General features: G+C 38.4%; 1 long non-coding RNA gene across 1 annotated transcript; it reads right to left on the reverse strand.

Annotated features, from left to right (window-relative positions):
* Window positions 1–579: 579 nt before the first annotated feature.
* LOC120407455 lies at window positions 580–23,868 on the reverse strand. Its single transcript, XR_005599984.1, has 3 exons — window positions 23,856–23,868; window positions 10,169–10,247; window positions 580–637 (listed from the first exon to the last, which is right to left on the reverse strand). It is a non-coding gene; the product is annotated as an uncharacterized LOC120407455 (long non-coding RNA).
* Between the last annotated feature and the right edge of the window lie 806 nt (window positions 23,869–24,674).

Genomic DNA, 24,674 nt, shown 5'->3' on the forward strand with positions numbered 1-24,674 from the left:
GTCTATAAAATCATGACTGGTGTGGAGAAAGTAAATAAGGAAGTGTTATTTACTCCTTCTCATAACACAAGAACTAGGGGTCACCCAATGAAATTAATAGGCAGCAAGTTTATAACAAACAAAAGGAAGTATTTTTTTCACACAATGAAAAGTCAGCCTGTGGAACTGCTTGCCAGAGGATGTTGTAAAGGCCAAGACTATTACAAGATTCAAAAAAGAACTAGATAAGTTCATGAAGAATAGGCCATCAATGGCTATTAGCCAGGATGGGCAGGGATGGTGTCCCTAGCCTCTGTTTGCCAGAAGCTGGGAATGGGTGACAGGGAATAGATCACTTGATGATTACCTGTTCTGTTCATTCCCTCTTGGGCACCTGCCATTGGCCACTGTCGGAAGACAGGATACTGGGATAGATGGACTTTTGGTCTGACCCAGTATGGCTGTTCTTATGTTATGTTCATTTTCAAAAGTAACCTAGGAGAGGGGTTAGGCTTAGGGTATGTCTGCACTGCGATGATGATGATGACAACAATGACAATGAAGAAGAAGTAACATTTTTTTACAGCAGTCTGGCTGGGATGTCATTTGCCTCATGACTTCAAAGTCTTGATGAAATGCTTGTGGCACTGCAGTCCTACTGAAAAAAGGCAATAAACTTGTGTTACTACACAGACAACAATTCAATTATACACAACTTTACTAAAATGAACAGGCCTCCTTACAGCTAAAGCCAATAGGTACTAATTTTCCACTAAATATAAATGGTTATGAAGCAATACATTTCTTCAAGTAAATGCAATAAGGGAAGTTGGAATAAAAGTTAAGCATGTATTCCATTAGGGGCTGCCTAACCGTTTTTAAAGACAAATAGTAAAGACATGATGTAGAAAAAAAGAAATTTTATTCCTGGTCCAGAATTAAAAACATAAGGCTAATTGCTAAATGTACATAGGTTTTGTAAAACGTTTAATAATGAAATCTACATGCATGACCCTTTTGATTGGTATTTTAGTTCTAATTTACTTTTTAATACACTACAATAAAAAGTGTTGTGGGGTTAAAAAATTATACAACGTGGCTCAGGAAAAATGTGATGCAATTTAATATTTTATGTATTCCACAAAAGGTCCCAGGTTTAAAGAGGTCTTTATGATTGGTTTGATCAGTAAGGCGTGGTTCGTCAGAAGCTCCCAGAGCAGGGGTTTCTGCCATTCGGCTGGTGACAATTGGCAAAGAGAGCTGTTTTTCCTCTTCCCTCTGCCTTTTTTTCCTTTCTAGCTGTTTTAAAACTTTCTTGTTTCTCTGAAAGGTGGCTTTAGAACTGTACTCTGTACAATGTAACTAACACCAAGGTTATACATTCTACTTTTCATTCATACTTTGGTGTCTTTGTGCTATTGTTTAGCAGACTTTGTTTAAGGATGTACTCTGTAAATGTAAACACATAAAATATTTTTCTCTCAAAATGCATGGTATATGTGTATTAACATTTCTCCTCTATTCCTCTGTTGGTGAAAGTTTTGCAGATTTATTTAATTACTTTATTTAGAAATGTAGTAATTGCATATAAATATATATATCTTTTCTTAAAATGAGGCAGTTGATTATAGAAAAACTGCACTCATCTGTATGTAACTCTACTGGTATATTTTCTCTCTTGACCACTAATACTTTGCAGGCTTTCTGAAACTCTTTAATCAAAGTTATTTAGAAATCTAGTAGCTGCATCCAAATATTTTCCTTTAGAAATGAATTTTATTTTATATATATATATCCTATATTCCTCTTTTACTAGGATTTTGTGTTTAATTACGTTATTAAAATTGACTAATTTCATAAAAACATTGTTTTCTAAAATGAACTAGATATATAAAACACTTATTTTTTCCATGGTTACTGAGATTTTGTAAATTATTTAATAACGTTATTTAAAAATGTACTAACTGCATAAAAATAGTTTTTTGCTAAAAAAGCATGATTATATGTCTGTAATAACATTTCTTTATTCCTCTGCCCTTAAGGCTTTATTTAGAACTGCACTAAATGTGTAAAAACAGCTTTTCATATTAAAAATGAGAAAAAAAAACATGAGTTATATTTATTCCTTTTGTTCTAATGCTTCCAGTAAGGATGAATTAAATAATTTTAAAAAATAAACCAGTGTTTTATTTAAATGGCCACCAGGACCAAAAAAATGCACATGTCCAAATATGAGACAAAGGGGCAGGACATAAAGCAAAAAGGGAGTGTGGAATCCTGACGAAAAGTATTTGATGAGAACATAAGAACATAAGAACATAAGAAAGGCCGTACCGGGTCAGACCAAAGGTCCATCTAGCCCAGTATCTGTCTACCGACAGTGGCCAATGCCAGGTGCCCCTGAGGGAGTGAACCTAACAGGCAATGATCAAGTGATCTCTCTCCTGCCATCCATCTCCATCCTCTGACGAACAGAGGCTAGGGACACCATTCTTACCCATCCTGGCTAATAGCCATTTATGGACTTAGCCACCATGAATTTATCCAGTCCCCTTTTAAACATTGTTATAGTCCTAGCCTTCACAACCTCCTCAGGTAAGGAGTTCCACAAGTTGACTGTGCGCTGCGTGAAGAAGAACTTCCTTTTATTTGTTTTAAACCTGCTGCCTATTAATTTCATTTGGTGACCCCTAGTTCTTGTATTATGGGAATAAGTAAATAACTTGTCCTTATCCACTTTCTCAACATCATTCATGATTTTATATACCTCTATCATGTCCCCCCTTAGTCTTCTCTTTTCCAAACTGAAGAGTCCTAGCCTCTTTAATCTTTCCTCATATGGGACCCTCTCTAAACCCCTAATCATTTTAGTTGCTCTTTTCTGAACCTTTTCTAGTGCTAGAATATCTTTTTTGAGGTGAAAAAGTATAGAGTTAAAATGATCGATAGTGTAGTAGTATATCACACCTGCAATCTGCCTGGTTAAGCCTTCCCCATCTAAAACATGTAGATGACATTTATCTACAGTGAGAGAGAAACAACAGGACTTTGAGAAGAGACAGAATGCAGAGCATATAGCATTGGCACAATTTGACCCTGAAGCCTTAACAGGCATATTTAATGCTCTTCCATCTCTACTGCAGTAGTAAGCATCCTCTGCCTCCCATGAGACTTGACAAAGGTGGTTAACCTTTTTCCTGCCCATTAAACAGTCTTCTGCAGCTGACCAGTTTAGGATCCCAGTGGCACAGTATACTTGCTGGCACGGTAAGTTTTTTCTGGCTGACTGATCCTGAAGTAAAAACTGGTATCTTGCAGCTGATTTTGCTAGGACTGTAGAGATCAGATTGCTTGGCTGGAGTGGAAATCAATTGCTATTTTTACCAAAACTCCATAAAAATGTTCTCAGTCTGCAATCAAATCACAATCTAAAAGCCCCTTGCAGATTAGTTTTATTGGCTGGATTTATACTGTAAAACTGATGACATTTTGTCAAAGAATATACAACGTCTCTTTTCTCTCAAAACTGCTGCACAGTTTTGTTGATAGTTGCCAAAAAGCAACAGATGTCTGAGCAGTCATCAATTTCAGAATGTTATTATTTATGTATATGTTCTCAAAACCCATTTTAACTGAACATTCCAATACCCCTGATTTGTATAGTTACCCCTGTCCAAATTAGGGTTGCCAACTTTCCAATTTCTGGAAACTGGACACCCCTGCTCCACCCTGCCCCCAGAAGCCCCGCCTCCTGCTGCACCCCCTCCACCAAGGCCCCACCCTCCATTCACTCCTCTTTGCCCCCCCCACCTTGCTCCCAGCCCGGGGACTGCTGCACTATCCCCACCTTACCAGTTACCAGTAGGGGCGGAGGAAGCTCTCTCCTCCTGCTGCGCCTTCCCCACCCCGAGCACATTCGGCCCCTGTCCCCAGCAGCTGGGCTCAGGAGATATAGGCGCCAGCTTCCTCTGTGCCTGGGGAGTGCTCAATCCCCTTCTCTGCCCCAGGCCCCGCCTCCACCAGACCCCTTCCCCCAAACCCCCATCTCTTCCTCGCCTCTTCCCACCCAGTTCTGCCCCCTCCCCTGAGTGTGCCCCATCCCTGCTCCTCCCTCTTCCTCTCAGAGCCTTCTGCACACTGCGAAACAGCTTACTGCCGTGGAGGAGTGACACTGGGAAGGAGCTGATCAGCAAGACCGCTGGCACTGGGGGGAGGAGGGGAGCTGCCTGATGGTGGATGCTAAGCACCCAGTAAATTTTTTTCCATAGGTGCTACAGCTCTGGAGCACCCACAGAGTCAGCGCCTATGCCAGGATGGTGGCAGCCGGCCACCACCACCGCTTCACACAGCCAGTCTCTCTCTCTCAGGCAGCCCAGCTGCTTTGCTGGGCAGCTGGGCTCTCATGCCGACCCAGAGTGGAGCAGCTGGCAGGAGAAGTAGGTGGTCCCGCCCTTTCTGCTCCCCTGCACATTTCCGGCTCAGCCTCTGACCCTGGCAGCTGGACCTGGGCAGTAATGATCTGGCAGTGAAGGCTAATTTCCCATGGTTTCATGATGCTTTTCTATGGGAAAGAGACTGTCTGCTACCATGTACAGCACATAGCACCTTGGGTCTCTATCATTGGTTGGATGCTGCAGATTCTGCTGTTATACAAATAATTAATAGTACTACTGTACTAACAACAGTGGCACCCTAAACCATTTATTACTCATTTCGGGCTAGATAGTGCAATCCTTACTCACACTGATGAGTGCTTACATTTTATTGTCTTCATTGGAAAGGCTTGTGGGAATGAATAAGGGATGCATAATCTAACCATTAGCAAGCAGAGATGGTCTAGTTTTGCAAATTATAGTCCATCATTATAAAACAACCTATGTGCAGTGTAAATTAAACATTTCAAAAATATTATTTTCATCAAAGACAATAGTTAAAAATTGTCATATAATAATGGGATTGTATTAAGTGTTCAACACACATGCATCATAAATGTTATAGACATCCACATACATATATTCAAGAGAGTGCTTTCAGCCACCTTTGTAAATAGTATTCTTCATGTTTTGTTTAATGCTCCATTATGCTCTAATTCTTGCTTAATGGCATAAATGTTGCTGTTTGGTGCTAAGCCTAGTTATTATGAATGATGTTTCTAATTATACTAATATAAACAATACAAACAGGAATATTGATGCCGTCAGCTGCCACTTTTGATACTCTGAGGCATAAATGAAAGTCTAGCAAATAAAAAACATACTTCATTGATTATAGAGGTGTGCCAGACTATTCAGAAATAATTTTACTAGCTCATGAACAATGGCACTGTCTGCTCTCATCTTCCTGTTTGATTATAAATCAGATACCAGCACCTAATGGGTATCTGATCTGCTAGTGAGATTTCCTTCATACTATGGTGTCAAGTTATATTAACTCTTCTTGTGATGAAATGTAGCTTATGCTGACCATATGCTGACATATCCCGGTGCAAGATGGTGAAGTGTCATAACCAACGCATTGCAATGTGATCTGCCGCCCATGAAATGGGCTGCTTCAGAAAAACAATGTCAGTGCTAGAATACACTCTGACTTTTACAGGTACTAAATCCACTGAAGTGTATAAATAAAATGCCTTAAAATTATCCATAGCTTGCTCAGTTTTTCTGCCAGTATTAAACCATAGGGCTAATTTTAGCTGCACTTTGGACAGAGTGCAGCTAACCTTACAATACTGTAGCACTAAAATGGCAAGATTTTATTTTAGCCACTACAACAAACATTAGCTTTCAGCTGTTATAAGCTTATTTGTTAAGACTTGCATTAACCTTCTAGTATACACAGCTTCTGTATGACTGCGGACTGATAGCAAAAGTTCTTGCACTTATTAAGCACTGTTATAAATCAGTGTACTGAGATAGCTAGAATGTAGTCTGTCAGCAAACATAATATATATGTAGTTTTGGGAAAGAACACATATAATATACATGTAATATATACTGTTTTTTCCCAGCAAAAAAAATGTAATGTTTGCTAACAAGACTACATTATTGCTACTGCAGTACACAGATTTATAATAGTGCTTAATAAGTGCTAGAGTTTTGCTGTCAGTAATATGGTATGTAATATATGCCATTCTTGCCCAGCAAGATAGTGTGCCTGTAGACTGCAAATAGATTTGCGCTGAAGCTGGTTTAGTGTGATTTTGCATCAGCATTTACAACACAGAGAGGAGTGATTTTTTTTTTAATTTAAAAATTAGAAGCATTTTAACTGGGAGACAAAAAGGGCCCAACACTGCAATTTTTTACTAACATGAATAGTTCTATCATGGAAGTCCAAATTGGCTTCATTTGGCTGAGTTGAAGGTAGCCCTAAGACATTTTATTTTGGTACTTTAAATGAGGTGTGAAATAAACCAGCTCACTGTCTTGTTATTTAATTATTATAAGTATTTAATACAATGTAAAACTCTCAGAGGAGGAGGAGTTTAGCCAGGCTGAATATTGTTGATCCCACTGACCCATTTAAAATAGTGTTTTCTCATACTCTGGAGCAAAGTAAATACAAACAATTAATGCATTAAATACAAAATGAAATTATTGTCTTCTTCCTTCAGAGGAAGATTACATAATGGTTCAACTTGCTTATTAACTTCCTTCTATTTCCTTTTACTGAAGCCATAACATAAAGATTCCCTCAGCCCCCAACCAATATTATATGATATTTGGAATCTTTTCATAGCTTAATTTAAGTTTCATCCAGTTGTTTAAAAGACAGTCTGATCTGTATCGGATTAGTTAGGTTAAATTCTATGTAGTCATTAGTTTCTCTTTGGTCTGCTAGGTGGATCTGCATTCTGATTCAGCAGACTGCTGATCCTGATTTTTCCTGGTGTCTAAATTCTTTCCCCTGGCCTTAGCAAAGTAATAAAGAATGGACTCTGTTCTCTAATATTCTCTGTTCCATTCCTTTTAATTTAATAGTATCTCACTTGCTGTTTAACTTTATCATAGTCTTACCATTTTTGCTGAAGCATTTATTTATTTATTTATTACCTACATCTTATTTCTGTCCATATATTTAACTGCTACAGGTGCAGCTTAGCAAAAGGAAAGTTGTGAAGTATGTAAAGGTTGTATAAACTGCTTCTCCATCTGCATGGGCAACTAAGTCCCATTCTGAATTGCAGATAATTTGTAAAAACATGTCTCCTAGTAACACTAAATGGTGTACTTTTGAATGCAGCCACAATCTAGTTTAATGTAGAATATTGGAATGTTCCTCTAATAAAGGACATAGCATAATGCCTAACAACTGAATGGGAATGGAAACTGATTTACCATCTCACCCCTACAGGTGACCACACTAGTGTCAGGTTGAAACAATAGCAGAGCCTTAATAAATATAAGGTTCTCAGAGCTAACAATATGAGCATGTTTTTTTTTAAATAAATCAATTAGCTTTGCCCAACATACAAGATCAGAATAATATGATTCATTGCACATTTTCCTTCTCTCCAGATGACACAAATAAAAGAACCAACCCAGTATAGTGCCTTTCATAATATACATGGAAATAAAACAGGGCAAAAATTTTTGTCTGAAACATTTTTTTCAGTAAAAATGGAGATACAGGTCAACTGGAACATTTTGTGAAGTTGTGTTGATTTCACTGAACTGTTTTTGTCAAAAACAAATGAACAAACACAACTAAAAAATTCAGAAAAATTCAAAATGTTTTATATTTATATTTTCAAAACAAAATGTTTTGATTTTTCAATTCACGACTGTTGTATTTTGAAATTTCCTTCAATGTTTTTAATTAATATTTCTAAAAGCTTGAAATTGAATCAAAGTGTCTAGTTTGAACCAAAAGAATTGTCAACTTTTCAAATTGCTGATTATTTTTCCATAGTTACCAATGAAACAGAAAATCAGTTATTTGCATGGATCTATATGGAAAGAGGATACACGTTCAGGGTTAAACTTTCATACGTGTCTGCGCCTGTTGCAGCCATCAGATCCTGCAATTATAGTTGCAAATTTGGCGTGTTCATGCTAAGCGTACACAAATGGTTTAGGTGCCCAAATGTTGCTTTTGACTGTGCAGTTAGTATACACCTGTTTTTGTGAATGCCTGTGTTGTGGTTGCCTTTGTAAATGTGATCCTCAGTATCCAGTCCATTAAAAATTTCCAGCATGTGCGAAGAGTACTATACTTCTATTACAATTACTTTTACAGTATATGATTGCTGATTAAGCATTACTGCTTTAAATTACGTTGTTAATATAATTTACTCTGCAGATAACTATTGTTATAGTCAAGTGTTAGTATGGAATTGTAGCAAAAAAACATGTTTTAAAGCAATTATGACATTTGGCATGTTAATCGTAGGCCACGATGTATCCCTGTACACTGAGGGAAAACTATATACGTAGAGTATCAGAGGGGTAGCCGTGTTAGTCTGGTTCTGTAGAAGCAGCAAAGAATCCTGTGGCACCTTATAGACTAACAGACGTTTTGCAGCATGAGCTTTTGTGGGTGAATACCCACTTCTTTGGATGCAAGAAGAAGTGGGTATTCACCCATGAAAGCTCATGCTGCAAAACGTCTGTTAGTCTATAAGATGCCACAGGATTCTTTGCTGCTATATACGTAGAAGGGGCCAGATCTACCTCTTAGTATGTTTCACTCTGAAGTAATGGAAACCTCTACCTGGACCAATCAACGGGATTCCAATACAGGATGTGAAAGCAAGGGGAAGTCACAGCATTGCACTTGGGAGTTCATGTTCAGCTGATCAGCCACCATAACCCCCCAATTTGTGAAATCATTACACAGTCTAATAAACATGGTAAGAAAAAAATCCCATTCAATATATTTTACAATATATTTACTCTCTTTAAACCACTTTCTCCTCATGATAGCCCCTGCACCCCAAAACAACTCCCTCCCTCTTCAAAGTTAAGAGTCCTGCTTGGTGCAGGAGAAAGAGGTGGTTGTATCAGAGAGGCATTGATGGCATGCTGATTCTCAGAGTTGGCCCAGGCACCAACATGACATAGAGAAGCTACTGAGCTTCTGATGGTGGCATAAGATCTTCATAGACCCTCTGCCAGTGGAGGATAGGTCTGCTGAAACCTATTCAACTGTGTACCCTTTATATTCTGACTTATATCCTCCTTCCTCCAATATACCCCCTATGCTATGAGTTGTGTCCAACACAGAATTCCCATGTTGGCACATTTCTGACCAGATTATGACACCTTTGTGCAGCTGAGTGTTAAAAAGGGGCCAGAAGTGTAGAGAGAACCTAACCCTCAGCATGTACACTTGAACTGCCCATATCCCAGGGCATATTGGAGGGATGTATTTTTGCACAACATGAGGGAACAGACGATGGCAGTGAAAACTTCCAGTCTGCTGGGACAAAATATCATTGCTAACAGCTACATGGCCAATCTGTCTCTCTTAAATTTCAGTAGAACTCTCTACCAGCTCTGAGCTTACCAGAAATTTGTCATGAGTCTCAGAAATTCCATTCTCAGAAAGATCAGGCAGTGCCATGAGAGGATGATAGAAGATGGACTGCCACAGGCGCATGCAGAAAAAAATAGTCTAGCAGAAAGTACAGTGAATTTCACAGCAGTGCTGCATGTATCATTTGAAAAACTAGAATGGAAAACAGAAGCCTGAGAGAGAAAAAAATCAGCTCTATCTCTTTGGACACCGGTGAGCTGAAGCAACAAGCATCAGAAACAGAAGATAATGCCCAGAAGACAAATGATTTCCAGCATGAGTTAGAAATCTAACAGAAAACATGTAACATAAATGCTGAATAATTTGGTGAACCAGAGTGGACACAAAAATTTCAAGACTTACAGAGACTTCTATTAGAACTTATTGCAAAAACAGATTAAAAAATAAAATAAGGTTTGTTCCAAAAAATTCTGCCAGAATTCTTAAAGCCGTGGGGTAAAATATACTGTAAGTGAAAGCACCATGGCCAGAAGCTACAGAACAGAAAGAGCTCTCTACAAAGGGAAAAATGCTGCCTTATAGAGCTTTATTTGCATAGGCTTCCTACCCAGAATTCCTCTAGTGGCACTTAGTCAGCATAACTATATATGAATTTGGATTTTCAGGGATGGTGAGCTTTCAGAGTGGCTCAAAGAAGGGAAAGAACTCTTACCTTATAACTCACTTCCAAGTAACTAGGACTCTGTTCAAGGGCTTTAAGGGCTCTTGGCTCCTCTGTTGTGGGGACTTTGCTGCAAGAGACAATACAGACTGAGGATTTCACTGAGAGAGCTGTTGCAGAGGAGTTCATAACTAGAGGTGATGCAGAGGACAGCAGCAGAGCTGAGTGAACACTAATGGGGCTTTATCTACCCAGCACCGTAATAAAGCTAAATCACTAAGCTAGTTAGGTGGTGGCACCTCAAGGCAAACAAGTGCCTTGAAACTGGAAGCAGATCTGCACAGATACATTTAGACAACTGCTACTTCCTGACCCAAACTTTGAGTGGGTTTGGTGGATCAAAGGGGTAGCGTGATCAAGGGACTACTACCAGTGTGATATTCTCACTGGAGGATGCAAAGGGAGTTAGATGGACTACTGCTAAAGTTTACAGCAGGGGAGCATATTTTATCTTTATTTGCATATATATTCTGTTGCTGTGTTTTCTCAAGTTTATGACTCTGTTCCCATTCCCCCAATAAAGACTAGCCTCAGAGGACCTGCAAGTAGGGAAGTTCTGCATGTTCATGGTAGCCAGGGAGGATGCGTTTAGTTTTTGGTGAGGGATAGAGATTTTTTAGTTATTTGCCAAGAGGGACCCTAGATATATTGAGCCCAGCCCATTTTTCTGCCTTTAACCACCTCTCAGAAGCATTACATATGCAAAGTGTATAGAGCCTTCCACAGTGTACAGATTAAGTTCTCCCTTTTATATCCTGCTGCACTGACGAATATTAATAAGAAATCTACTCAACTGTCTCTCTGCCAACTCCTATATTTGCCTGTTTGATTCAGTCTCTGGTTTTTCCAGGGCTCTTTCAATTTCAGGAACCCTCTCCCAGGCTCCCAAGCAGCTGCCTGAATCTCTTATCTTTCAGACAGCCTTTTGTGCTGCTGGGAGAAGGGGACTGAAATCTACTCAGAGGTTATGTCTTCTAGCACACATGATCTTCTGGCTCTCCTTTCCCTGTGGAGCTACCCAAGAAGACACAAAATAGCATAAAAATAGCATTATGTTTTCTTTCTCCTTTTTGGGGATGGGATTTTCAAAAATACTCAGCTTTGGTCTAAATTTATTCCCCTCAAAATCAGTAATAGTTTGGCTGCAATCAGAGCAGAGATAGGGCAATGCTGAGAGTTTTTGAAAATCCCACCCTCACTTAACAGTTTATTTTGGTCTGAGAGGAAGCTGCTGGTATTTTCTCTGATGTGGCTGTAATTTTAATTATGTCAAAGTCACTAGAGCTCAAGATAGATTTCTTTCTATTTTGAGTATTTATCTAAATAAATAATGAAAAACATGACTAATTTAGGTTTGTGTGATATGTGCTGATATTTTGCCATTATCAATGTAGAGAATACACTTATCACTCAGTGTCAAAAAAAGTAGACACCAGAATAGATTATTACTTTAAACAGCAGCATGAGGAGAGGATAGAAGATGAATTGCCACAGGCACATGCCGGTGGGGAGTGTGTGTGTGATAATAGATTATTTCCTTGTCTCAGAGAATCTTACTCCTGAATGTTGTTATGCAAACATTGGCAATATAGTACTAACAGATCATGTTCTTGTATAGATGCTGTGTATAGAAACCCATTTTAGTTAAACATACAATCTCTCAGTTTCCACTCTTTCCAGAGGCACCAGAGGATGAAGCATTTTTTTCCTCTTTAGCTTTTGACCAAATAATTAAGTCCCGGTACAGTTAATCAGAAACAACAAGGGCTAGATTGGCTAAACAATTGTGTCAGATTATGATGGCATCCCCGGGATAGCTACCTCCATCTTGCCCATTAAAATGAGTTTCTCACAGCAGAGGGCCCCAATAAAAGAAAAATACAGTCTCTGTCTCTATTACCTTTCTCTGAGAACAGCCATGGGACCAGTGAGTGTACGGAGGAATGATTTGCATCTCTATGACCTGCTCCCAGTCATCATGGGCCTAGTGCCTTGTTCCTAGTGCAGGGGTAGGCAACCTATGGCATGGGTGCCGAAGGCAGCACGTGAGCTGATTTTCAGTGGCACTCACACTGCCCAGGTCCTGGCCACCGGTCCGGGTGGGGGGGGCGGGCTCTGCATTTTAATTTAATTTTAAATGAAGCTTCTTTAACATTTTATAAATCTTATTTACTTTACATACAACCATAGTTTAGTTATATCTTATAGACTTATAGGAAGAGACCTTTTAAAAATGTTAAAATGTATAACTGGCACACGAAACTTTAAATTAGAGTGACTAAATGAAGACTCGGCACACCATTTCTGAAAGGTTTCCGACCCTGGCCTAGTGCCTTGGCCCATCCACTTCAACAGCACAGATCCCAGCTTCATAAGAGCCTGCCTAAAAGTCTTAGAATGATGTGGAGGAGACAGCTGATCTTTCCTTGCATGGATAACAGGGGAGATTTGCATTTTGAGGGCTCTTTGAAATGTGAATTTCCAGGGCATAATTGGACTCAGGTAGATTAACGGTGGCCACACAGTGAAAAAATAACTGTCTTTGTATATACAGATGATCTATTAATCACAATAAGAAATACATAGCTCTCTGTTTTCACTTAATTTAAAAACTATAAAAGACTTCAGCAACTTTTCTGAATATAGGGCAAATGCCAGTGTATCTGAAACTCTGTTCTGGTGGTGCCATCTCCCAATCAGTATCACAATTTCAGTTTAAAATGCCTCCAGGATGAATCACATAGCTGGGAATAGAAATACCTAACAACCTTAATATGGTGCAAAAGCAGAATATCACACCTTTAATCCAAACTATTCAAATGATTTAAATGCAGTAGGAGGATTGATCTCCCTATCTCTGTGCTGAAAAGAGCAACTATAATAAAAATGAATATGCGCCCACTGCTTCTATAGCAATTTCAAATGTTCCCCCATGACATCAAAACTTATTTTTCCCCTAAATAGTCCATAAAGCATTTTCAAAGTTTAATTGGATCAAGAAAAGACAAATCATATGAATTCAATACACAATCCATAGTATCAAAAAAGCACAGGAGGTTTTAATCTACCCCCATTTAAATTAAATGTATTTCAGTATGAATCACAAAACATGAAGGTATTTCTGGGCAAAGAGAACAACAAATGGCAGGACAGAATACATGAACATATTTATTGTTTCTCAAATCCGAAACCAAGTACTCACTTCAAGTAACCAACAATTCTATGACAGACACAATACTGATCAGAAACAATGTAAAAAAAAAAGAGAAGCTAAAATTTTATGACCAATTCATAAAAAGTTATGTGGGACCTAAACTAACAAAACCACCTTTTTTTAATTTACAAACACAATGATTTGATAACAAAGAATTTCATTTTTTTTTTTAAATCCCATTCCCTAATCGCATGGTTAGAAAAGATTTTTGACCAGATGTCACCAAAAAATCTTCTCTTCTCTTTGTAAAATGTAATATAAATTTATTTCCTCAGCTATAGCCAAACTATGAGAGTAGTTCTAAGACTTGCATCATTATGTAGAGAAAGAGGAATGCCTGATGAAAAAGCTCACAAACGATAGACCAGATGAGTATCTCCAGCCCCTTTGCACCACTCAGAGACATAAAACATCTTGATTCTGGTTGTAAATGGACAGCAGAGAAATCTTCTTGTAGAGGGGAATTCCCCTGCTATCAATCCAGCAGAACCGATTTCTGTGCCAGCTGTTCCCTCACATCCCAGCACAGGGGATGGGGATGGGGATGGGGAAGAGCTAGGCTGCGCTCTGCTACACCAGTCCTCCACTTCTGTAAGGTCCTGAGGGTTTTCTGTTGGTGGTATCGGACAGAGCAGCCCCTAAGATTCCACCTTGTCCTGGGCCGAGCAGAGCTTAAAGCAAGAGAGACTTGCTCCTGATATATCAGTTCTCTATAGTTAATGAATTACAGAAAATAAGCATTATACATTATTCAGAGAGGTTTCATTTCACCTCCTTTATACAACAGCATTTACAAAACCAGTCTGAACATTTGGAGAAAATGCTCTTAGACAAATTCAACTTTCCGTCACTCTCTGTGCTCTTGTCAAAACATTCAAAGTTTCTGGCATTTAATCTGCGAAAAGATAGGCAAAATATTGAACACTGTATTTTTACCAGAATCAAAGGCACCTTTACTGGGTATCACTTTACAGTAAACAGGAATATAGCACAACAAAAATTGAACAGTCTACTGTTCTTCCTTGATCTTGCAAATAACTACATTATTGAAATAAACAACTTCATCCACCTACAATGGACCAGTAGGCTATCTCTACAAGACTTTCTAGAACCGATAACTAGCCATGGGCACTTTTAAAATAGAAATGGATTCCAGCGCTTATGTGTTCTGATAAGGATCATCTAAGTGATGGCTTCTTCTTTCTTGTTTGATTGAGGAAGAGATTTTTCTTTTACTTGCAAGAGCCCTCTTTCACTTTTACTGCTATTCTGAGAAGAACCCCCTAAAGCAGGGGTGGCCAACCTGTGTCTCCAGAGCCACATGCGGCTCTTCAGAAGTTAATATGTGGCTCCTTCTATAGGCACCAATCCCGAGGCTAGACCTACAGGTGCCAACTTTCCAATGTGCCGGGGGGTGCTCACTGCTTAACCTCTGGCTCTGCCACAGACCCTGCCCCCATTCCGCCCCTTCCCGTGCCCTCCCCTCAGCCTACCGTGCCCTTGCACCTCCCCCCAGAGCCGACTGCACGCCACAAAACAGCTGATCGGGAGGTGCAGGGAGGCACTGATCAGCGGGGCTGCTGGTGGGTGGGAGGCGCTGGGAGCAGGGGCAGGGGGAGCTGATGGGGGGGGCTGCTGACATATTAGTGTGGCTCTTTGCCAATGTACACTGGTAAATTCTGAGGCTCAGGTTGGCCACCCCTGCCCTACAGCATTTCCAGGGGCTGGTCTGCCCCCATTACACTTTGGAGGGGTAACAAGTTGGGCTTAAAATCCTGAAAATCTCACCCTATCTTAAGTAATAAGAATGGAAAACACTCTTTCTGCCCCAATAGTCTTCCTTCCCTGTTTTCTGTAGTGGGGCTGAAAAATTTTCCTCCTTCCTGATACTGCTGCTTTCACTGGCCCCTTGATATATGCTCGATTGATGTTGATACATACCACATTTTAAAAATACCATGTTATAACAGAAAGACTTATGTCTGTTATGTGTCTTCTGTCTGTTATAACTTATGTTATTATTTCATCTTTAAATGGAAAGGATTTCCTTTTTCTGCTGGAGTCAGCTGCCATTTTGAAGTCAGACTGACAAAGATTCTTATAGAATGGCACACTGAAAACTTTCAGCTGGAAACTGAGAACATGTAGGCCCATTGTGCTAGGCTCTGTATGTGCAGATAGCAAGTGAGACACCCTGCCCTGACATGTTCACAGTTGAAGGCCCTGATCTTCCAAAATAACCAGTTTCCCTCATCCTTCGATATAGACCAAATGGCTATTACCTCCCTTCCAAGGCCCTTTGACTAAGAAAACACATACTAAGAGGGGTTGACTCACCTTGTTGGCATTCTTAACTAACTTCCAGTGTAACCTTAAGGATTAAAGCAGGTTCATAAGTCTGTTTGAATCTCTGACTGCACCAAAACAAAAGACAGTTTATTTCCCCCCACCCTCCCTCTTAAGGATAACAGGTGCCTCTTCCTGCTGATTACTACAGGAAATATAGTAGACAGATTTACTAGTGCAATTTAACAAGAGTCCCGAGAGAGAAAGAGAGAGATTTCTTCTCACTTCTTTTAAAATAAGAAAGTATTCCGAAAGAAACAAAACATTATTATAGCACCCAAGTACCACCTGGTGTTATTTATCTTCCCAGTTTTCAGTCTACTGCCGCATTAGATCTGTCCTCTGATGTAATGTGTTAGACTATTTACCTGCATAGTGCTCCTTCTGCTGTCTTCAACAAATCTTCCCATTTCCCATGTGGTTTTCTTTGGTTAAAAACACCCTATAAGTACTTCATGTGGCATTATGATTTGTTGCAAAGGAGAAGACTAAACAGTGCTTGACCTCACATAATACTGAAGATCACCTTTGATTTAAAGTGGCAGTCTAAATTCTACACATTAGCCTGCACCACAACATTTTTAATATACCAATAAACCAGAGTTACTCCAAGGCAAACAGGTTTTTTTTTTTAGAAGCAACTTTCGGCATACAAATGTGAGTGTGTCTCAATAAAGTTATTGGCTCACAAATACATTGCAAGCCCTAGTTTCTGATACAATTTGATCTCTGTATGAATAATTCTCATTGGGAAAATCAAAACCATCTTATCAGGCAGATGTAGAGTGGAGGTTTACAATTTGCTGAAATCATGTACTCAAGGAGGTAAGAATAATAACTTAGAAATAACATAGACCTCTTGAGGTCTAAGTTAAAAAGGGTCATGTATATATATACACAATTAAAAGGAGGTTAAAATGGAGACAATGATTAAAATGGATGTTTTGGCTATGCAGCTTTCTTTGCCTTGCAAAATGAGGTAAACCAAGGATAAAATCAGTTGTACTTTGATTTTGCTTTGCTTGATCACAGGGCAGGGATGGCTTTTCTACAACAGTGTTGTTATAATCAGTGCCCCTAGAACCCTATGCTACTTCTGTGACTATTTTAGGGGCAAATTTGTGTGGCAAAAGTTATGTATGAAATCTGTGGGTTTTCTTCAGCACTGAAACCTCTTCTACTTGCATGATCCTCTGTTGTACTCTTTTTTGCTGTTCTGTTGCAGAATTCCAGAGACCCTGCCTACATCCTAATTTCTCTATATAAGTATTATTATTGTGCAAAATTGGTGAAAATGAGTCTACAACATTTTGCACCAAAATATTTCTTTCTCACATCTTGAAAATGTTCTGCCCTATAAAATTTGGTAAAAAAAAATAAATATTTTTGAATTAAAAAAAAAACATGAAAATGATTTTTTCAAACTTTAGAGCAAGCTTGTGATTAGAAATGGTCACATATTTAGCTCTCCTGATCCCCAGTGTTACAAAACATTTTTGGACAAATGAGACCAATCTTGAGATTACACAAATGTAAAAGGTCTAAAATTTTAGGTAATTTCTCCTGATCGTATGTTTTTTTTGTTTGTTTTTGTATTTTAATCTATATACGTATAGAAGGACCCTAATTTGTAATTTAACAAGTCATATTGTACTAAGGCAGTGTCAAAAGATTTACAATTAACTTAAACCTTTGCAGTTTTTCCTCCATGAATATCAAGGCTCTGATCCCACAACTGATTACATATGGGTGTACTGCTGACTTTAGTGGAACTTCATGAGGGTGCAGGTGAATCCAATTGCAGGATCTAGTCCTAATTATGCTTTTATCAAAATCCTGCCTCTTTCCTGATTTTCTCTCCCCTTTCTTTCTTTTTCCTTTCTCTTTTCTAGCCTTTTGGTAAGTCTCCCCATTCTGTTCTTTGGAAACTTCTTCAAGCCAAATTTTTAGAAATTTGAAGTAGAAGAGACAGAAAGAGAGTTAAAGCCAAGTATTGCAGCAGTCTACTACAGAGTTAGTCCTGGTTTCTGCAGCATCTTGGAAATTGAAAGTATTTGGCACAGCTACCAGATCATGGTAAAGTAAACTCCTTTCTTATATCATTTCTAGTGGTTTTTTTTTTAATCTTTTCAGTCTGTTTGGTGAGGCAGAATCAATTGTAACTTATTTAAAAGGAATTGTCCTATGACCAAGAGCCCTCTTGTTTGCAAGCCAGATAATTTTCTCTCTCTCTTCTAATCATGCCTCTTTTTTGATGCAAAACTGTGTGTGGCTCCCTAGAGATTGTGTTCCTTATTGGAGAAGACTGTTAGATATTTGGTTTTCTATGGTGAAGTTATAGCTATTTGAAAGCGGTTGTATTTATTTTTAAGAGCTTTGGAGCCCCATGGGTTTAGCATGTTGTATTAAAGGGCAGCCTATAGAAAGGCTGAGCATGGGGGTTCTCTTTTGGTTTGTGTAGTTTTGCTTTTGATAAAACCTAAGTACTTGTTGCTGTTGGAAGGACCTCTGAGGAGGAAAAAAGAGAACTGGGAGTGTAACAAACTAGGGGTTCTGAGTCTCAATGAGATACTTACAGTAGTTGAATTGCAGCTTCCAAGGGGTATTAGAGTTGGGCAGGCAGAAAAGTCTTTGGGTTTTATTCTTTTTGTTATTTTGGTAAGATATCCATGTGAAGTATCTAACTAGAAGAGAATCTTGTTGGTTGGTTTGTTTCAAACAAACTCTCAGGCCACCAGATTTTACTTATAGGTTCACAAACAAGCTACCCTATAATTCCTAGCCAAACTGCTAGTGCTGAGGACTATATGAACCATTTTTCAAGATGTTATTTACTGCTTATCACAGTGACTCATGTTTTACTTAGACTTAAAGCTCTTGTGGACTGTGACGGTCATCTTGTGTGTTTTGTGTAGTGCCTGGTAAAATGAGAGCCCTTGCCTCTAGGTGCTACTGCAGTATAAATAGAAAACAAGGATGAAGAAGAGGATAGTAGTAACACATGAGAGGGAATGAGAAAATGATACCAGAGGTAATTTCCATTAAAACTTAACAATAGTGCTTTGCAAACTTCCAGGAGACATGTAGTCTCTGTGTCCAGGTCAAATTACCTTCTGATTGCCTCAAATTCCCTTGGTGGTTTCAGTTGGATATGCTGTCCTTTGCTTTCTAGCTGGAACTCTTGTGTAGTAGTGCCATTACATTTTAAAGGCTGCCACTTTCCAAACCAAAGGGGGCTTAAATTTAGTGGTAGGTACTGTGATCCCTATATACAATTTGTAATACTTACCATATGCTCAGGACTTCTGAATCAAGGAGCTACACTATATCAATAGTTATTAACATTACTAGTTTGTGGGAGCCAGCTGAGCTGGGAACTCTTAGAGTTCATTTTGGTGCTTTGAATCTGATTAAAATTAAGGGTCCAGTGTGATTTATAGGAATATTTTAGCATCTGTGGATAAATACTTAGATTATTGATTGATCTATTCTTTCTAATTTATCACAGACATTTATCTTACGGACATTAAAGTATTTTAAAATCAAGGTGCAAAGACTATTGAGATTCACTGACAGTTGGAGTGAACTGCTTGTATTGTGGGTTAGATAGAAGTTTCATTCATTGAATGCAGCCCTGTGTGAAGCTTTTTTCCTGTTTCTTTTCCTTTGTTAGGATTCAAATGAACAAAATTATGTTTGAGTATTCAAAACATGATCCAAGGAGACACTTCACAATTTGACAATTATGTGTAAGAAACAGGTGGAACTTTACAGTTTTTTTGCATCAATAAAACCTTTTTGGTGCAAAATAATTTTTCCTTCTTCATGACTCCTTATTTCCTTGAAACATTTTATTTTTATCCATATCTTTAAAGGATAAAAGGAGTCACAAAGAAGAGAAACAATTATTTTGCACCCAAAAAGTTTTATTATAAAAATGTTATTTATGCTCAAACATGGAAGAGAATTGTTATTCATTAGTTTTTCCTGAAATAAAAATATTTTCAACATAACTCAAATTTTGTGATACTCAGAAATTATTATACAAGCAAAGTCATGAGGGTCAGATCTGGACAACTCCATAGTCCCTAATTTTGGCCAGGACTTGAAGCACAATGCCCAAATAATGGGAGATAGGTGACTCTTACAGTATTTCTGGCCTGGATCAAACCAGAGTGTGCTGGTAATCTTGTAAGTCTTTGATTTCTTCAGGTTTCTAACTTGTTCCCCCCGATGAATGTCTTGATATTTCATTGAAATGCATGGGCATGAATCCCTTAATTTCGGTGGTGCTCCATGGAGACACAGGAATCTGACCACACACATCTCATTGGGATAAGGGCTTGTTAAGACTGGGACAACTTTCTGGTATCTGCGCTTCTGAGTGATACCTGAACCTTACTCAGGTTTAAAACCTTTTGAAGTTCATTCACCACTAACTCTGATGTGAACTACTTTTTTTTTTAAAGTTGTTATAAAATAATCGGAGCCTTCATAGAGGCTAGGAGGAATACACTATTTCTACAATAAGCAGCATATATAATTATGAAATAACAAAACACGCATTAATCCTGTGGAAAATATTCTTAAAGTTAGTTTTCTTTCTCTGAAACATAAAATATTTTTCTCTTCATTTATAAAAGTACCAATTTTCAAGACCTCTTTTCAAGTCATGAATATTTTAAACAGACTCCCTCCCAGAGAGAGGAACAGCTTTACAACCAGCTGGCACAGGGTTATATTTGGCATATGGAGCCTAGATTCAGTGTTTAACTTAGAAGCCAAAAAATATCCCCCTAACAACAATGCTGTGTGTAGTACACGTTGTTGGGGAACCCCTTAATACAGACACTATGTAGCCAGTCTGGTAGACTACTAGCAACAGAATGCACGAAGCAGGAAACTTGAGTTCAGAACTTGTCCTTAAGATCTTTTGAGTTGGCAGAGGTTAGGTTACACACACACTCCCAACCCTAGAGGCTAAGGGGGAAGGAAGATGAGAGAATGACTTATGGTGTTAATTTTAACAGCAATTACAACTTTTTTCTGTATATATCGGGTGTCTGTGAAAGCAACTAAAAGCTGGTGTTCTCTATGCACATTACAAATACTTCATGAACAGCAACACTGCAAGCTTTCTCATAAAACTTATAGACTTCAGTGAGCCTGTGTGTGGTTCAGGAGTTCCCCTGCATGATTTGCTTTTGCAGGATCAGGGTTATAATATGCAACCTTAATCATTTGGGATTTAAATTAAACATTTTTTTTCCTGTTTGGTAGATTAAGTATGGAGTAAACAGGCCATCCTTGAACATCTCAGTAGAGCTCAGCATGAAAAGACTTCATAAAGTCATCTCTTCTTTTCCACAATAAAAATCGAAACCCATACATCCTGAACAGTTGTATGTTACACTGGTATGTAATAGTTGTGATTGTTTAGTTACCATTTTGAAGCGATCAAAGTTGACAATAGAACTTTGGAAAAAGGTTGATATGGAAGTGAACAGGGCCAGCTCCAGGGACCAGCAAAGGAAGCAGGTGCCTGGGGTGGCATTCCATCCATTATTGGGGCGGCACGTTCAGATCCTCTTTGGCAGCAATTCAGCGGTGGGTCCTTCACTCCCTCTGTTCCTCTTCGGCGGCAGCTCAATCGAGATTTTTTTTTTCCTTCACCGCTTGGGGTGGCAAAAAAGCTGGAGCTGGACTTGGAAGTGAAACAACATATATTCTGTTGTCTTTGTGGAAAAAATTGGTTCAATTTATACTCTTGAGGTGCTTTTCTATCAGAAATGTCAATAAAATGACCAACGAAAGAAAAAAAAATACTGAAACACATACCTTATTTACAGAATTTGGCCCAAATGTAACGAGAGATTTTTTTTTTTTAAATTAGTACATGTATCAGTTTTAACTAACTGTAGGCTGGAGGTATAGCTGGGTGAATATTATTAAAAATAAATGTAGAAATGTTTCCTGAATAGGAAGATTTAAGGGAATATTCACAGTGAATCTTAGATACACAATTATGTATTTGCACCAAAATCCTGTTTCTGAAAGATACTCATCCAGATAGGCAACATAAACATACCAGGTGTTCAGATGAAAGCTCTCATCTCACACATGCTTACATATGTGCTTAACTTCAATTATATCTGTAGTCCTGTTGACTTTAAATTTAATAATATGAGTAGTTCCATTTAAGTCAAGCGTGTATGTAAGTGTTTGCAGGATTGGGTCCTAATTATACTGATAGCTTGCAATGAGGTGCTCATGAAGAAATGCAAACCAAGAATTATTATGAATAACAAATACATGTGAGAAAATTGCAATCAGTGCAGTGACCACTAATGGAGAGTGAGAGGGATGAAATTTGACAAATTGTTATGAATTATTTCCTCAGCCCTAATTTGTATCTTTGCATCTCTAAGGTTCATAAGATCAAATCATCTCTAACCTCTTGGTCAACTTGAAGTCAATATGCCACTCTAACAGCATGCACTGCAAACTGCTGTGCTGTGACGCTTTGAACCAGCAAATACACCTTTAGGAAAAAGTCAAAACTTAAAAATGAGATCTCATTACCTGCTTAGTGGTGGTCACAATGTGCAAAGCTATTCCAGGCATTACTTCCCCCCCCCCCCCCAGTATCTTTAGCTCTGAAAAGGGAACAATGGTTTTGCCCTATGTAATTTGGAACATTGTTAGTGTGGTTTCTTTAAGTCTGTGCAACCTGTCTCCAGGTGCCTTTTCATTATGGAAGGGCAAGATAGAATCTTTCCCTGGGCAAATAGCTTACATTAGTATAAAAACATAAGGAAGCCTTCATGGCAGCTGCAGTGCAAATAAATTGAAAAGCATCACTGCTTTTGGTCCTCAGCTAAGCTGCCCTTCAAAACCAGATCATGCAGTAAAGCTGTCATTACAAACTGGTAATCTCTTTAGGATGACTTGCCTCTTCCATTTATTTTCATGCATTAATATCTTAACAAGAAGAACTAGGTTTCTGAAATCTGGGGAAAACCTCTCTCTGTTAATATAAGATTTGCTATAATTCTGTTCAACCATATTTATTTTTTTTACAGCTGGTAAGGTCAAAGAAACACTGTAGGCAATGTTTTCAGTAGCTTCCTCTTGCTACAATAAGACAACATGTTACCTGTTTCTCTACAATGCTTTGTCAAGTTTAAATCTTTTAAAAAGTTTTATATAAACCCCTCCATTTTTAGTTTTGAAAATAGAAACTGGAACTAACAGAACATTAGACAATTGCATCCGAAGAAGTGGGTATTCACCCACGAAAGCTCATGCTGCAAAACGTCTGTTAGTCTATAAGGTGCCACAGGATTCTTTGTTGCTTTTACAGATCAAAACTAGTAATTCATTTGGGTGGGGTATGAAATTTCCAAGGTTATTCCATTAAAGTTGAAAAGAGCTGGTTGCAGAAGAGAGAGGAATACACAAAAGAGAATGTATGTATGCAGGGTATAAAAATGCAGGACTTGTGGGAAAAGGAGTGGACAAAATATAGGGTTATAGGTGAGAGAGAGACCAAGTCACTGAGGAAAAGCTCTTTGCTAGAGCAGAAGGCATAGCTTTAATTCCCAACTCTACAATGGCTCACTGTGTGATGCTGGGGCAAATGGGAACCTCATGCTTCAGTTTCCCTCCCTGTAAATATTGTCAACTTCTGGTTGACAAATACTATACAGTATATGAATAAAGTAATTTTAGTTTTTTGTTCTTTTATTGTTCCACTAGCTTTGATTGCAGATTCATTCTCTCTCTCTCTCACACACACACACACACACAAATATATAGAATTTCCCATGTCAAAGTGTTGACTATGTAGACAGCAGATTATATGATTATGGAAAAATATATTCTGAAGTGCAGAAGTACCACAGAGAACAAAAGACAATATGATGAGGCATGAGAGCCAAATTGGGTACTAGATCTCTTGTGTTTATGGCCCTTAAACCTTGTTTTTTCCAGTCGGTTGTCATTCATTAATCCAGGTAAGCCAACATTAACAAGCTTCTTGCTGCTCTTAGAGCCAGATAGTCACAGGTCTTAAGGGATCTTAACGTAAACTTGGCAAGTAAGTGCTTTTCTGCTCACCTTTAAATATGGTTCGATAACAACCTATCCAGAGGGTTGTCGTGTTCCCTCCTAGAACATTGGTCCTGTGGTGTGGAATGTCTCTTGTCCAATGGAAAGCACATTTTTCAATTGCTTAAAAGAAGTTGTGAATCACCTGAAAGAGGAATTTTCATGCAGATGTGTTATCTTTCCAGTGTCTTTCACTAGCAGATCAAAGAGCTGTGAAAACATATTGGCAGATATCGCTCTTTCATCTAAAAACAAGTTGTGTAAAACGCTAGTGCCAGCATAACTGCTTCTCCTTAGGGCCTGAGTAAGCTTTGTAATTTGGAAGGTGAATGAGGAGCTTAGTCTGGGATGTAAGGCAATGGAAGACAAGTAGGTATTTTAAATCAAGTGCATCTTTAATGTTTACATTTATCTGAGTGTAATATGTAATTACATATATTTTATGATGTCTGAAAATAAGGCTGACCATTTTTATGATTTTTAGTATGTGAACTAATTATTTCTTAAATGCCATTTTAGAATTACTTCTATCCTTCAGTGATTTTATAAAAATACTGTTAAACCCCCTTATCATAAAGCTATGATGGCTAATCATTTAGAAAGCTGGAAACTACTGGGGAAGGTGCAAACATGATTTTGTCAGAGGGTGGAATTTTCAGGACTGCTTAGTGCTGGCCTGACTGCTCTCATTGAAGCAATAAGGAGCTGTACCATTGACTTCAATGGGAGCAGGGCTAGGCCCGTGCTTGAACACTTAAGAAAATCCTACCCTTACAGCAGCTTGATAGTAGTGAATCTCCAAAAAAAAGAGCTACATGCTGAATATTT

This window comes from Mauremys reevesii, linkage group 6 (assembly GCF_016161935.1).
Source record: "Mauremys reevesii isolate NIE-2019 linkage group 6, ASM1616193v1, whole genome shotgun sequence".
NCBI lineage: Eukaryota > Metazoa > Chordata > Testudines > Geoemydidae > Mauremys > Mauremys reevesii.